General features: G+C 50.8%; 1 long non-coding RNA gene across 1 annotated transcript; it reads left to right on the top strand.

Moving 5' to 3' along the window:
• Nucleotides 1-5609: 5609 nt before the first annotated feature.
• LOC129784830 (uncharacterized) lies at nt 5610-11333 on the top strand. The gene is made up of 3 exons (XR_008747956.1): nt 5610-6718; nt 9965-10059; nt 10144-11333. It is a non-coding gene; the product is annotated as an uncharacterized LOC129784830 (long non-coding RNA).
• The last annotated feature ends 3327 nt before the right edge of the window (nt 11334-14660 follow it).

Genomic DNA, 14660 nt, shown 5'->3' with positions numbered 1-14660 from the left:
AGTTAAGTGTTCTCTGATTTCCACAGTATTTGAAAGCATCTTAAACTGTCTTCAGCTGATCTTTGCAAATGAGTTCAGAAACCTTATTTGCTGGGTGTGAGACAAAGGCAACTTAAGTTTTTTGATTTCTTTTGACTCGGGGGCTAATTAAAACCCAAGCATCCAGACTGATTTGCTGCACCCAAATGACAGTCTAAAGCAACTTTCGCAGCATTTTGCCATGGCTGGCAAATTCCATCACCGTGTTGTTTGGGAGAACTTTTGGCCTTTGCTTTGGACAAGAACAGCAGATAATCAGGGTGTGGGTGCAGGAATTGTGTTATTTTTACATGTATAAATGATGCACATCATGTACCTGTGTATCTCTATATACACATGCACATCTAGGTACATATTTGTTTTATTTTTCAGAAGACTTTTCCATAATGGCTTTTGGGGTTTTTTTGGAAGAATTAAAACCCCCGCTTGCTGGCTGTGACCCCATTTCCAGTGGTTGTGCCGGCAGTGATCCAAGCCACCGCCCGTGCCCTTGCTGGGGAGCTGGGGAGCTGCTGGGGTGGCCGCGTGTTGCCTGCGTTGCGGCACACCTCAGGGCACCTGTCAGCCTGAGGTGGCTGCAGGTCACTTCAGCCATGTCACATCACACTCTGGCCATGGCTTTGTGGAAGTCCCAGTGTTCTGGCAGTCACACAAACGTGCTGCAGGGTGACAGCCAGCTCACAGAGTGTCCTGCGTTTGGCTGGGATAGAGTTCATTTTTTTCTTGCATGGCTAGTGCAGTGCTGTGTACCAAGACACAAAGGAACCAAAAATTCATTTTTAACATTTCTACAACCACATTTACTGCTCGATTCCCCAAATACTTTAGAAACAACACAAACAGCAGATCTCCTGTTGCCTTGTCAACTGCCAGTCTCCATCTCTGTTTGCAGAATATAAGAATTTGCAAACTCTTCAGCTTTTCATGATTACTTACATCTTCCCACCTTTTGTTCTATTTTTCCCCCCAGTGTGTAGATGAGCTAGATCACTCCAGTGACCGTCATTTGACCAAGTGCGTCAGGCATAAACAGTACCATTTTCCTCAGGCACACTTCGCTGTGACAGAAGGTGGTGATGCAGGATTATTAGTGCCATTTGCAAAAGTGCCTCCTGTTGATAATCCAGGTGATTAGATATGCTCCTGCCTCAAACTTCCCTCACCGCAAAAGTCTCCTGAACATTTTGCCCATCCACAAGTTTCTGGATAGTTATTCGCTGTCTGACCTCTCAAGGTGAGTCACACCTGAATGTAGCTGGTTTTGATGGTGATGGTTATTTCCCCCAACCTGTTCTGGCCTAGCAATTATGGGATAAATGGACTCCTGAAATCCCTGGGTCTCACATTAGGGTGAAAGACCTTCCATCAGGCACTAGAAATCCTTTCGGGAAGTTTTGATTCACAGTATTTACTTTGCCTCTAACAACAATTTCAATACAAAGAGCTTTGCAGTGGAAAGGTCCTTTTCCTTCAGACACTTGTCACTAGGTCCTTCTCTTTCGGGACAGGGAGCACCCTGTTGTTTTGGGCAGTGCTTCTGTGTATTGGATCTTCACAAGCTGCATGCATGATTGCTTTTCATTGCTACTGAGCAACCTTTGAATAAACATGAATCATTTTTTATGGCATCAAATCTGAAATATTTCCTTACCAGCTATGTCTGTTATCAGCCCAGGTAGGAATGCGGTAACAATCTCTAGTGCCCACAACACTTCAAAATAGAACAAACTTTTCTCAACACACTGCTACTGTGGTGGGAAAGAAAGAAAAGCCTCTCCCCATTCGGTTTTGGATTTTGAGTGTAACAAATTGTACCTGTTTTTGAACTACTTGAAAGACCTTCGCTCTCTTTAGTTCTTTTGTATATCCCTGTATGCAGTTGTGTTTTCCTTTAAGCCAGTGCTTATTTCTGGATTAGCCACAGCTGATCATATTTTTCTGCATTAAAACTAGCAAGGCAAACAGCCAAGGAATAGCAGCATGGATGGTGCTGTAAGTTTAACTGAAGTGACCAAAGAAGCACCAGCCTAGTAGCTGGTAAGGATGGGTAGAGGTGAGGCTACACTGCGTATCGCTGCTGCTCTTCAGCAGGGGGTTATTCACCCAGGATTCAAGGACTCCCTTGAGGCAGAGGTGATGATCTCTAAATAGGATCGTTATTAAAAAGCCATCAGGGATTTGCAAACCAAGGCTGAATGCCTTCTCCCTGGCTACTGATGTAAGCTGCCAGGCAGCAGTGGTGTCTGTCCCAAAGAACCAGCGGTACTGCAGCAGCAGGAGCATGTCCATGTACACCCTCCCACTCCTTTGTGCCCCAAGGAGGCTGCTTCCCAATGTGTTTATTCATTTTTACCTTGTAGGAACAGAGTGGCTGCAGAGAGCTGTTCTGGTGATGCAAAAGGGAGCGCAGGGGGAAACCCTAAGCAGCTTTCAGCATGAAAGGTGGGAGGCTACAGGGCAAAGCTCATGAAAACAGTGTCATAGGACTGAGCAAATCCTGCTAGAAACTGTGTGTGGGGAACCCGGTCTCTCTTCCTAGGAGAGTGAAGGTAACACAAGCGGACCCAGACGGATGCTCTTGCTGATGCTTGCATGCCGCAGCACGTACGAAGCCTGGAGGAGAGCCCGGGCAGTGGCTACTCATGCTTTGCCTCAGCTGGCAAACCTGGATTAGCTCCTGGAAGATGTAGCCCACCCCCATCTGTCGCCTGTATTGCAGGATGGGGGATATTGCTTCCTGCAGGCGCTGAGTCAGTCTTAGTGCCCGAGCATCCCAGACCTAGAGCCTGCCCTACGCTAGCCACGCTGCTTTGCCACCGAGCCAGCTGCCACCTCCGTGGCTAGCCACCTCTGCTGCTAGCCACCTCTGCGGCTGGCCACCTTTGCTGCTAGCCACCCGTGGCTGACAACAGGCCACAGGCTGCACCTCCGCTGCACATTCCCTAAGGTCGGGGCCTGGCGTGGGCTCGCTCGCAGGGTGGGCAGCACCAGCCTCAGCCCGGTCCCGCTGCGAGAGGCTGGGCTGTGCCCACGGCCGGGCACATGCCCACCGGGGCTGAGCTGAGACTGGTGCCTGTCTGGAAGCTGGCTGTGTGGCTGAAACCGCAGCAAGCACAGCTATAGCACTGATTTCTCTGGCTGCTTTGTCCTGAGGGGTAATTAGTAAGTGGGGCGATCAAGATGGAGGTTTTGCACACATCCCTCTCTGCCCGCCCCCCCCCCCCCCCCCCCGCTGTTCTTTGCGGCTGAAATCTTTAATTTCCTCATTCCAGCCCTAACAATATAACTATTATCACAGCCACCTGACTCTCCAGGCTTGTGTTCCCACCCCTTTCATCATCTCTCCTGCCTGTCCCTGGAACTCGGAGGCAGATGCAGCCACCTCAGACCAGTTTTTCTCAGCCACTGCTGCATGGCGGCCAGCGGTGGTGACAGCTCGGCCACGGCCGCCCCAGCGGCGCAGTGCCCATGCAGCTCGGCCAGACACTGCTGCCCACCTGGCACTTCACTGGGGCTGGCGTTAGGCAGCCCAGTTCATGTTTGCCCCCATTTTGACGCTCCTGGTGCAATTCTCTGGGTGTCCCTGCTCAGTTGGTCCACCTCGGTGGTTTCATGTTGCTTCTCTGGTGATGGTGATCACCCTTTCCTGGGGTATCAGCCCAGAGCTGTGCACTCCAAAAGGGAATCCACAGGGAATTAAGCCCTTAAGAAGATAAATTAATCTATAAATCCCATTTCTTTCACGGGTAATCCCAGATTTCATAGCCAAACGGCTTGAGGGAACACTTCCCACCACGCCCTTCCCAAAAAGCAGAGCAGAAGGCATCCCTCCCCTTTCCCATCTCCTTTTTAATTGTTCAGACATGTTCAATCCATTCCTCAGCTTGAGAGGTTCTTTGTCTTCCCTCCCAAGATCTCAGGCTAGCAGTGGTGTGAAGCTCTGGAACAGTCCCATGAGGCAAAGGACCTACTTTTTTTTCAAGATGTAGCTTGAGAAATTCAAGTTGAGGATTAGGTGATAGAAGTTTTTTGGCATTGTCTGGGTTTTTATGATGAATGTGAGGTTTGTCCCCTGCAGGGCCTGGAATGTCTGTATTATTTTTTTTTTTTCTTTTCTCCTTTCTTTTAAGCAGAAGACGTTGGCCAACAAAACATGAATCTTAGTCAAGCCACGTGACTGCTTCTGATGATACCGAGAAGAGTGAGATTTCTTCATTATAGTCACTGTCCCGTTCTGCCACCTCTTCTTTTAACTCTGTATCAAGACTGCAGCTGTTTCAGATGCATCTCACGTACCAAGAAGTTTGTACTCCTGGGTAAATTTTGGGGTCAGGACAGGGTTTTCCTCAAGTAAGACACATGGGGTTTCTGGGTTGTTTTTTAAAGAAATAAACTTCTGTAGGTTGAAGAATAGTCCCCTTCCCAGAGCCTAGGGCCTTTTGTCTTCCAAATCCCCTGCCAGTAAAGGATCCCAAAGAATTTGCAGCATAGAGGCTGCGTATGTTTATCAGCGGAGGCAATTGATCTTTCATACTGACTTAAGATGTTGATGGTATTTCATGGGAGGGCAGGTCAGTGAGACTGGTTTAGGTATGTACAACAGTATAAAAGAACAGAAAACCAGCAATTCATAAATAAATCAATGCTAAACAAACCCATGACTTCAGAAGCATTTGAAAAAAAAGGAAAATGGTAAAATAGTACCATTGAAAACAGGAGACGGAGCTGGATGGAAAGAACAGTAATGAATGAACTCAGAAAGAGAGGAAACTGCTCTCCTTCCGCACAAACCTCGGTGGGCTGTGGTGGGAAGGCCTGCATCGCCTAGTCACTGAAATAGGTGCTGGCAAGTGATTCAGCTCCCAGGAGATGACTCATGCCGCACAGTTTGCAGCACAGGAGGCTGAAGTTAGTCCACAGCCTCTTAAAGTGATGATGTATTGCCTTTCCTGCCCTTCCTGTGCTGCACCGTGTTATCGTTGCCCAACCTATGGGACCTCCCCGTGGCTGTCCACCAGCATTGCCCAGTGCTGCCCTGCTTCCCTGGCGGTTGTTGCTTTGACCCACCACGTGTCAATGCTACTGTCCCATACGATCCTGTGCCCCTGCTCTTCGCTGCCATCCCTAACCCCTCCTGCCACCTCTTGTAATGCCACATCACCACGCCAGCTGTGCCTGTTGGGGCAACGCTGCAGTTCCCTCTTCTCACTCCTCCTCTCAATGTGATGTCCCAAGGCTCAGCGTCATCATCCTGCTTTCCCACCTGCTGTCTTCAGCACTGCTGACACCCTGTCCTCTACCTCTTCTTGGTTTTGAGCCACTTTCCATTCTGCTTTGGCAGCCTTTGTTGTCTTGACCTGTTGCCCAGCATCAATGGCCTATACCAACGCCTACCACAGCTGTGTTATTCTCCCTGTCCAAAAGTGACACCCCTTTTATATTTTCATCTTTATCACCTGAGTTTACCCTCTGTCACCCTCTGCCATCCTTCCTAACCAGGCATGCTCATGAAAAGTGGGGTGGACACCTTTCCTGTGGGATACAGAAGCCATTGTTCAGTGGGATAAGGGCAGTCACAAAAAGCATCTATCAACAAAAGCTGAAGTTCCCTGCAGCGGGAAAAGTAGAGAAGGATATAAACTTTTGCATATTGTGTGTAGAAAGACTGTAAGTCAGGTCAAACAAAGCTCTGAGGAACGACTAGCAAAAGGAATCCAAACTCACATTAGATCTTTCTGGAAACATGTCAGGAACCTGGCAGTGGTTCTGAAGGACGATCTGTGGGGGGGCTGTGTGAGGACCCCACGGGGGAGGTAAGGCCACTGCAGACATCTCTGCACCTGTGTGAAGTGCTGAGTGGCAAGACCAAGGTGCAGAACCTATTCTTCAGCGGGGTGGGGTGCGCCAGCTGGAGCAGCGGTGGAAAAGGCTGATCACACTGACAAAGCGAACAGTAGCAGCTTGCTGGGAGCAGTGGCTTTTGTCCAAGAGTCTTAAAGGAACTGAAGGAAAAAATAGCTGAGCTGCTCCAAGCAGTGTGTAACCCGCGCTTACCACCGCCGTGGTACCTGAGGAGGGGGAAGTGATGAACGTGATGCCAGTTTGTAAAGACTCTGCATGGGCTCAAGGGGGGAGTAGACAGCTTAATGGAAAATAAACCTGCACAGGGTGACTAACCCACAGAAACCACATCCCGTCAGGAAGCCCCTGACCTGGAAGTGTTTGAAGGCGGGAGGAGTATTAATGAGAAGTTGGACACGTTTGCCTTGTTCATCCTGAGCTCTCCCTGAGAAGGGGAGAGGAGGAGGCTGGAGGAGGAGAAGCCAGGGGGAAATCAAATGCTTGTGGTGAGGAATGAGTGAAGAGGGGGAGAGGATAAGGTAAAAACATAACCCAGAAACTTACGAGGGGTCACAGAGCACAGCATCTGCAGCAGTACCCACTGCTTCCTGAAGGCATCTGAGGGTACCAGGTGGTGGGTGATGCCCTGTGATCCTCTGCATAGAGTAGCTGCACGAGGGAATAGAAACAGGCTGTGCAATCACCAGGAAGACCCCTGCAGTCAAACATCCTCCTCCCAGAGCTGCAGGGGGACACTTTGGTCAGGGGAAGGTGCTGCAAGAGGTTCTGGGACTTGTGTGGGCTTCAGACGAAGATTGCATGAATAAAAAGACGAGAGGTAAGTACAGCTGGAATCTACGAGGGTCTGGAGGAACTAGAGGGTGGCCTGACTTTGGCACACCATGATGCTTATGTCCCCAGCAGGCTGTGAGACCCATCCTGTCAAGTGCCAGCCTGAGGGAGGTGTGTGTCGTGCCACCTCCCAAGGATCCGCAGGCGCTTGGATGAGAGTGCCTGCAGCATCGGAGCCAGCTGGGACCTGCAGAGTGGCTGGCTCCTGCTGTAGGACCTACCGGGTGTTGTGGTCCAGGCACTTTGGCCCAGCTGGTGGCGAGGGGCCAGCAGCAGTGACAGAGGGCTGTGTCTGTGCCAGCACCAGACATTGCATCTACCTGGGGATGCAGGTGGGGATGGGCTTCATTCCTCTGCTGCCTCTCCTCACCAGGAACTGCTGGCAAGTCCTGCTGCTCCTGGAGGCTGGAATCAGTCCTCTCCGCTCCAGATGGGCTTTTTGAGCAGCTCAGTTAATTTTTCATTCAGAGAGGGCATCTGCCATTTTTCAGCATCTGCTCATCACTCATTGAAGGAGACGCATGGGAGCCACCCATTCTGTGTGCTGGGAGAAGCTGAATTTTCAGCTGCCCAGGGAGAATGAGTGTGTTTTGGTACTGGGCAGGAGCTGGACTGGCTTAGTGTGACACATTGTGCTCTGGAGGGGAGTGTGCATCCCATGCTTTGTCGGGGACAGAAGTTAGGGGTGGCTGTAATAGAGCTGGAGGCTTTGGGAACAGAAAAGCCCCATCCCTTTCCCTTTTCTCTTTCTTCTTTATCTCTTCCCTTTTTCTTTTTTTTTTCTCCTTTCCCTTTTCTTCTTTCTCCTTTCTGTTTGGTTGGTTTTGGTTTGGTTTGGTTTTTTTCTTTTTGAGAGGGAGAGAATGCAGAATGTTACAGGAGCTTCACTACCCGCTGTAGCTTAGCATTGCTCATGTCAGTGAAGTCCAGAGGAAGAACAGGTCAGAGGGAGCGATCAGTGCAGAAGATTGCTGTTACCGAGACAAGCAGACGTGCAGCACTAGTGAAGACGTGGCTTTGCTCAGCATTTCATACCCTGTTAACAGCGAGCAGCCCGGGGGCAGCGTTCCTGCCAGCACTGCTAGGGAGCAAAAGCAGTCATTGTATAGCTGAGATGACACTCCCTACGAAAAGAGGTATCCAGCTGTTGGGAAGAGCTTCCTGAGGTCGGTGGGCTTCCAAGAAGCTGCAGCCACGTGGGAGTCACTGTTCTGTGTGTACACCTGGAGCACCTGCTGCTTGCTGTGCCCATCCAGCAGGGCTGTGATGGCAAACTCTTGAGACGGAGCTCGCTGCTGCAGGCTTCTGTTCTGGAGGAAGTGTATGGCCAGAGAGCACAATGCTGGCCTTGACGCTTTATCCTGGCCCACCCCTGCCAAGTGGGTCGCCGTGATTCCCTGCAGTTCATTGACCAAGACGGGGGAGATGTGGGAGGGTTCGGTATTACGTCTGTGGGCAGTGTGGAAATTTCTGTCGCATGCTTGGCTTGAGCAGTTTACTGTCTGTCACTGCCCGGCGGGCTAAGGGAGGGGGCTTTTAGCTGTGAATGGTCCCCGTGCATTGGCACTTCACAAGGAGTCCGCAAGAGGCTGAGGGTGGCAGGTGGGATCTGAAGCTTCTCAGCCTGAGCGGATGGTACCAAGGTGGGAACAAGCTTTATAAAGGACCACGTCCCCTGCTGCGGGGAGCTGCATCGCTGTATGCTGCCAGGCACAGGAGAAGGACCTTTCCTGGTCTGGTCTGTGATGAACTTGGCAATTAGATGCAAGGGTGAGCACAGCTCTCAGGACTTCTGACATTTTCAGAGATGTCATTCTCAAATGTTTCAAGAGTGCCACCTCTACGGTTTAAAAAGCAATCTGTGCTAAGCCTGTCCGCACCGTGGTGGCTTGCAACGGGGCCACTAACACTGAATTCCAATGGCCTGTAGGCAGCAGCTGCACGGCTGGAGAGGGCTTCACTCAGCCCACACTGACCTTCAGGGTCGATCGAGAGTAGCCTCTCATCACTGTCTGCCACCTTCCAGAGAAGGGCTTTGGCTGAGCGAGGTGCCTGCGCGGGAGGAGCAAGTCCACAGCTGCTTTGGAAGTGCTGCAGAATGTGCAGTTATGGTACCCTGTGAGGCTGAAGCCAACACGGTTTATCTAAATACTTTACTTTGAGTTAATGCACGTTCTCTTTGAGGCACCTATCAGCCGAGCTTCAGCTATGTTCGCAGAGTGCATCTAAGCCAATGCAGCCGGACTGCTGGATCTATTTTTTCAGCTTAAATTGAATGTGCAGAGGCATAATCCAACAAGGGGAACCTGTGTGGGAAAGATAGTCTTGAGCTTGGCTTTGTTTGCCAAATGGCTGCTCTCAGTGCCACCTCAGAGGTCTTGGCTCGCCCACATTCACGATGCAATGCGGCCCCAGCCCCCAGGTAACCTTCTGTTGGCTGAAGGGCAGAGAACTTAACCTTTCATCTTGATAAAATAACCTTGCATCTTGATAAAACCCGTTTTGAATGTTATCTCTTATATCAACTGCTTCTCCTAAAGGACTCGTTTAAACCATTAATATTTATTTCTGTGGACATAGCATACCTATAGCGGGCTGGTCTGCCTAGCAGCTGATCGGGTAATGACCAGATTCCTGCTTCTCAATTCACGTGGCCAGGCACCGATGCCATGTGGCACTTGGCCACGGCACATTTGACCTTGGAAGGCAGCATGGCTGTCTCCCAGGGGCGCAGAACATGTAATATTATTTATCCGCGTCTTTCTAATGCAATCAAGTTTATCTTTGATGACCTTTTAGCCTCTTTGTAATAAGTGTCTTATGTTTAAAATCTAAGGAACATTGTTGCTAAACACAGTCACTTTGTTTATCAGTATTACCTTTTCTGCTTTAGGATGTATGTTTTACTCATTTTTGTGGTTTAAATTCACCTCGAGACCTTCAGGGATGCAGTAATCGGGGACACCTGTAGCAGCTCTAGTGGGGAGCATCGGAGAGCAGGCAATCAAACAGAATGAAGTGCCACGGTATATTTCTCCTTACAAGGAACGCGGCCACCCCTGGTGTGTTTCTTCCATCTCTCTGTTATTTTTCTTTCCTTTATGTCGGTTTATGGGCCAAAAAGGCAGACAAACCACCAGCTCTCACTTTGGGTGTTACACAGGCCTTGGAGTGTCACCCAGGGTCTCTTTCGACTGATGCCACTAACCTTCCTTTTAATTTATTATTAAAGAACAGCTTGAAAAAAATAGCCTGGCCTTTACTTGAAGACCTTGAGAGACAGTCTACCACTTTCACTGACAGATGGCTAGGACAACCATCCTGCTGGTGAGTGTGTTACGCCTTATTTGATCCTGAATGTGCCTATATATGACCTGCAGCTGCTGACTCTCACCGTGCCTTTCTGCACAGGTTACGGTGCCCCCCATACTCTGTATTTTCTGGGGTGTGACTGAGAGGTACCTGGCCAGTAATGCCTCGGGGTGCCCCTGTAAGGTGTTTTTCTGACCTTCTGAATTGGTCCCGGCATTTTGCTCTGGACCACCTCCAAGCTTTCAAGAAAATACCCCCCCGGTGTGGGTGCCTGCGCTGCTGATGGGCATTGCAGCTTCAGGCTTTGCTGGACTTCCAGCTCAGAGCTGGCAATCACAGGTGACAGTGACTTCTCCAGTGGTGGCCAGTGAAGTTCCTGCTCTCGGCAGCTTGTCCTGGCTGCCCAGGAGGCAGCTGTCACAGACCAATCGTTCCCGGGGGCGCCTGAAGCCAGCAGGCAGTACCGAAACCTTCCGTGAGTCCTGCTCTGCAGCACCAACCTCCTCCTGCCCTGGCACCCAGGGTCCCTTGGAGCTCCTGTGCCTGGGTCCCAGCTGGTTCCCCCGTGTGGGGCTGAGCCCACCCGTCCAGCGGCCGTGGGGTCACACCGTAGGCTCGGCTGCCCGGCTCGCTGCGGGACGTGCGCGGGCAGGAGCGGCCCCTGGGACTGACTATTGACCCGTAACGCCTCAGAAATGAAGAGGAAATGGTACAAGCCCGAAGTGCCTCCACCGGCAGCTGCGCCCTGCCCCTGGTCACTCTTCGGTGTTCCCACAGGTCGGGCAACCTGGTGGGGCTTGGGAGCCAGCAGCCCTGCAGCGGCGGTGGCCCTGCCTGAGGAGGCTCCGTGGCCTTGGCCAGCGCCTTGTCCTGTCCGGGCGCATCCAGCTGGCCGGGGCTGATGCTGGCCTGAGGGGCTCCCTCCGCTTCAGCCACTGGTCTCGCCCTCTGCAAGTTTTGCCAACAGCATTTCTTACAGCTGTATCTCCTGATGCCTCTACTGAACAGCACGGCTCTGGCAGAGGCCCACACTTTCAGCAGTGATCGCTGCTTCTTGTTGGAGAAGGAACGTTTGCCATTTGTCTGTCTTCTAGTAATTAATCCATATAATGTGAATGATGATGTATACACACATGACTATTTTTCCTTCAGAATTTACAGATTTCTTGGTTTGTTAAATCTCCACCTGTGCTTTTATCAGCTGAATGTATTATTTCGTCAAAGAATGAGGTCAGGTTTGTTTCTCACAACATTTTTTTCTTTTGAAACATACTAAATAATTAACATTGTTTTCGTTGTTGACACTTTTGTTTGCTAACTTGTAAAAACTTCACACTCTCTTACCTTACTGATTATTCCTACGGAGCCATCCAACAGTCACCGGTGTCTCTCACCTTCTCTCTGTGAACACCGGCACAAGGTGCTCTTCCCCGGTCTTGGGAATTCTCTCGGATGCCAGGATGTCTAAACACCTAACTCCATCAGGCCAGGTGCCTCCTCAGCCAAATCTTTTATCATTCTGAGATGAAAATTTTCTTGGCTACTGATCTGAAAATACTTACGCTTAAGAGATGCTGTTAAAACCCTCCTTAGTCCACAAACAGATTAGGAATTTGTTTGCCATCCTCACATAGTATGAATACACTATTCTGTTTCTTTCTGTATACAACTGTCTTCTCTGTATCAAAAAGCCTCCATCAAAGTTCTTCTCTGTCAAGAGTTTTACCTCTATCCACCCAGGAGGAGACTAGGCCATTGCCACCATTTCTTGGGTTTCAAGGTATTTTGAAAAAACTCCTTCAAAGGGCTGCCAGCACTTGCAGCAATCCAGTTTTTCCAGACAGATTATTTTGAATGCTCCTTATCACCTTGTATGCTTCATAAACTCTCAGTTTTATTGTATGCCATATACCTCCTTTACATCCACGCCTGCCTTCTGCTCCCCACCCCCGTTGGTTATATACATGATTTTTAGTTGTTGCTTTCAAACTCCCTGTTAGGCAGGAAAAGCCTTTAATCGGTGTCTTTTTTCACAACTACAGAGCCACAGATGATCTCCATCTTGTAAACTCGCAGCAGTGAAATTTCCACTAAAAATTTTATTGTAGCTTTCTCCTGGAGAGCCATATTTTTCTGATTTGTGGTCAGTTTAACCCACGACTTTCTTTGTTTGAGGTTCCACCATTTTGAGGTATCACTTTTGCCTACATATTCGCCCAACTTCACAGTTAAAACACATATGTACATAAAGATCTTACATACACACCTGCCTCAGAGGCATTAACCAAATGTACCTGTATACACCTACAGATACATACATGTGTAAATGTAGTATTCCTACTTACAACACGTCCACCTACAGACATCTATCTGTATACGCTCATACATGTCTAATACAAGCACTCTTCTATACACATTTAGTTTTCCCTGAAACGGGAGAAGAGGCATTTCTGAAAACGTGTGCTGTTGCCTGTAGTGCAGCATCCCAGCAAAGAGCTGGGGCCATTGCTGCCCTGCCAAGACGCAGCTGTCCTTCCCCGTGCACCCGCCTCTGAACGGTCACCCAGCCCCCTGGACAGCCCTGCACCCCCCCCACTGACCTTTTCTCTGTTGGCATTTGGGGAGGGCTGACTCTCCTGAGCAGGGTGGCAAGAGGTGGGAGACTGCAGGTGGGTAGCACAAGGGTTTCTTCTGTTCTGAAGCCCTGAGAAGTCGCTCAGGCTTTGGTTTAGCTGAAAAGGAGAGAGGGGGGAAAAAAAAGAAGGTGCAGAAAGACCAAGGAGGTGCAAAACATCATCTCCTGCTGCCTTCCTCCAGAAATGACCCTCCAAGTCATCTGCTCCCCACCGCTCCATCCGGGATGCTGGGACATCCTGACCCCCATCACTCCTGAGCAGGGGTGCTGGACAGATGGTGATGCTCCTGGCTGCATCTCACCACAGGCAAGGTGGCTCCGCTCTTCCCTACCTGCTCTTCTCCTGAGCCCAGTGAAGAGCACAACGATGGAAATGATGGCAGCAACGCAACCCCCTGCCAGTCTTGACCCCGTGTGCTCTGCAGGGGAAGAGGAGGGTGGGTGATGTTAGGCTGGCTGGGGCAGCTGTGTGAATTGTGACAGTAAAACCAGCCCCCCCAGCAACCCGCTGCCTGTCGGGCACAAAATGGGACACGACATGTGCACTGAAGTCACACAGACCCAGGGCCAGTTATACTGGCTGGACGGATGTGTTGTAACTTGTTACACTGCAGTATCGCTGGCGTTTCCCTGCTGGGTCAGGAGGAGATGCAGGAGCCGTCTCCCATCAGCAAAGACAGTGAGGACCCTGGGGAAGGATTTTGGGCTGTAGTTCTCGAGAAGCATCGGTCTCCAGCAGAACATCAAGCCCAGGTGGGTGTCCAGCTCCTGGGGGCATGGCTGTTTTCTTGTGCCTGCCCAGTGGGGTCCAGCCCATGTCATACAAGCTGTTGCTCCACTTTTGGTCATAAAATCTCTTTTCCCCTGAAGGAAATGAGATACTTGCTCTCCAAAAGCTTCAGGGAGTGAAAGAAGAGCTGAGGAAGTGGAAGGGGAAGGGAAGGGGAAGATGGAGAGGATGGATGTGAGAGGACACCAGAAGGAAAGCGTGGACAAGCAGGCAGATGTGGTGTGACTCAGAGGTTCTGGTCCCCATGGAGGGGAGGGGAGGTGGGAGGAGGTCTGGGCAGGATGAGGAACTCACCCCTCTGCCCCTGGCACCTACCTGGTGCCATAAGGTGGGCGCTCACAGAGATGGGCTCTTTGTGAAAGACTTGGAGGTTGAAGCTGGTTTGTTGTTGTTGTTGTTGTTTTCCCTGCAAAACCTTCTTCAACTGCAGAGCAGCCGGTGGCTCTGCTGTGGCATGAGCTGCCACCACCAGCTGCCAGGTCAGCCGTGGCTTCGTGGGAAAAACATCACAGGGGAAAAAACAAGCAGTGAGTGTGGAAAGGGACGAGCTTGGATGGTATTTTAATTACTCTGTTTTTCCCTGTTTTTCAGATACACGGAGAGAAAATGGCTCCTTCTCTGCCAGTCTGTTCCTGTCTTCACAGCCCTGCTAGCCGTGCAGTAGCCCAGCTCGCCCTCACATGCAGGCGCACTTGCAGGGAACCAGGAGAGCCCCCGGCCACGGTTCTTCCAGTACAACCTCTGGCACCCAGCCCAAGGCACCCCTTGTGCTGGCCAGGCACAGGTCCTTGATGCAGAGCTACCCCTTGCATCCCAATCCCATCCTCACTCACCACTTCAGTCCTGGGAAAAGCCTCACAAAGAATGTTAATTCTTCCTTCTGAACTATGCCCGGAGCTGTCAGACGTGGCCAGCCACTCTGGCCAGTGCTCCCGCTGCTTCACCAGGGTCGTATCGCACACCTACCAGCACACCCTGCGTGTCCCTGCATCCCCCTTCAGTCCGGGATGCACTTATCCCTGCTCCCCCTGCCCTACCTGTTATTTCCACGCTCTTGGAGGGGCCCACATCTTCCCGCCAGCTGGCGAAGCAGAGCACGAGCATGTGTGCAACTGGTGCCCCCAGGCAAAAGCAGCAGTATGTCTGCAGGGCTCCCCCCTCCCCCGTCCCCTGCCCGCTCCAGCGGAGCCC

Source organism: Falco peregrinus, chromosome 6 (assembly GCF_023634155.1).
Source record: "Falco peregrinus isolate bFalPer1 chromosome 6, bFalPer1.pri, whole genome shotgun sequence".
NCBI classification, from domain to species: domain Eukaryota; kingdom Metazoa; phylum Chordata; class Aves; order Falconiformes; family Falconidae; genus Falco; species Falco peregrinus.
Note: the sequence above shows the minus strand (reverse complement) of the source record. Positions and strands in the feature narration are given on the sequence as shown.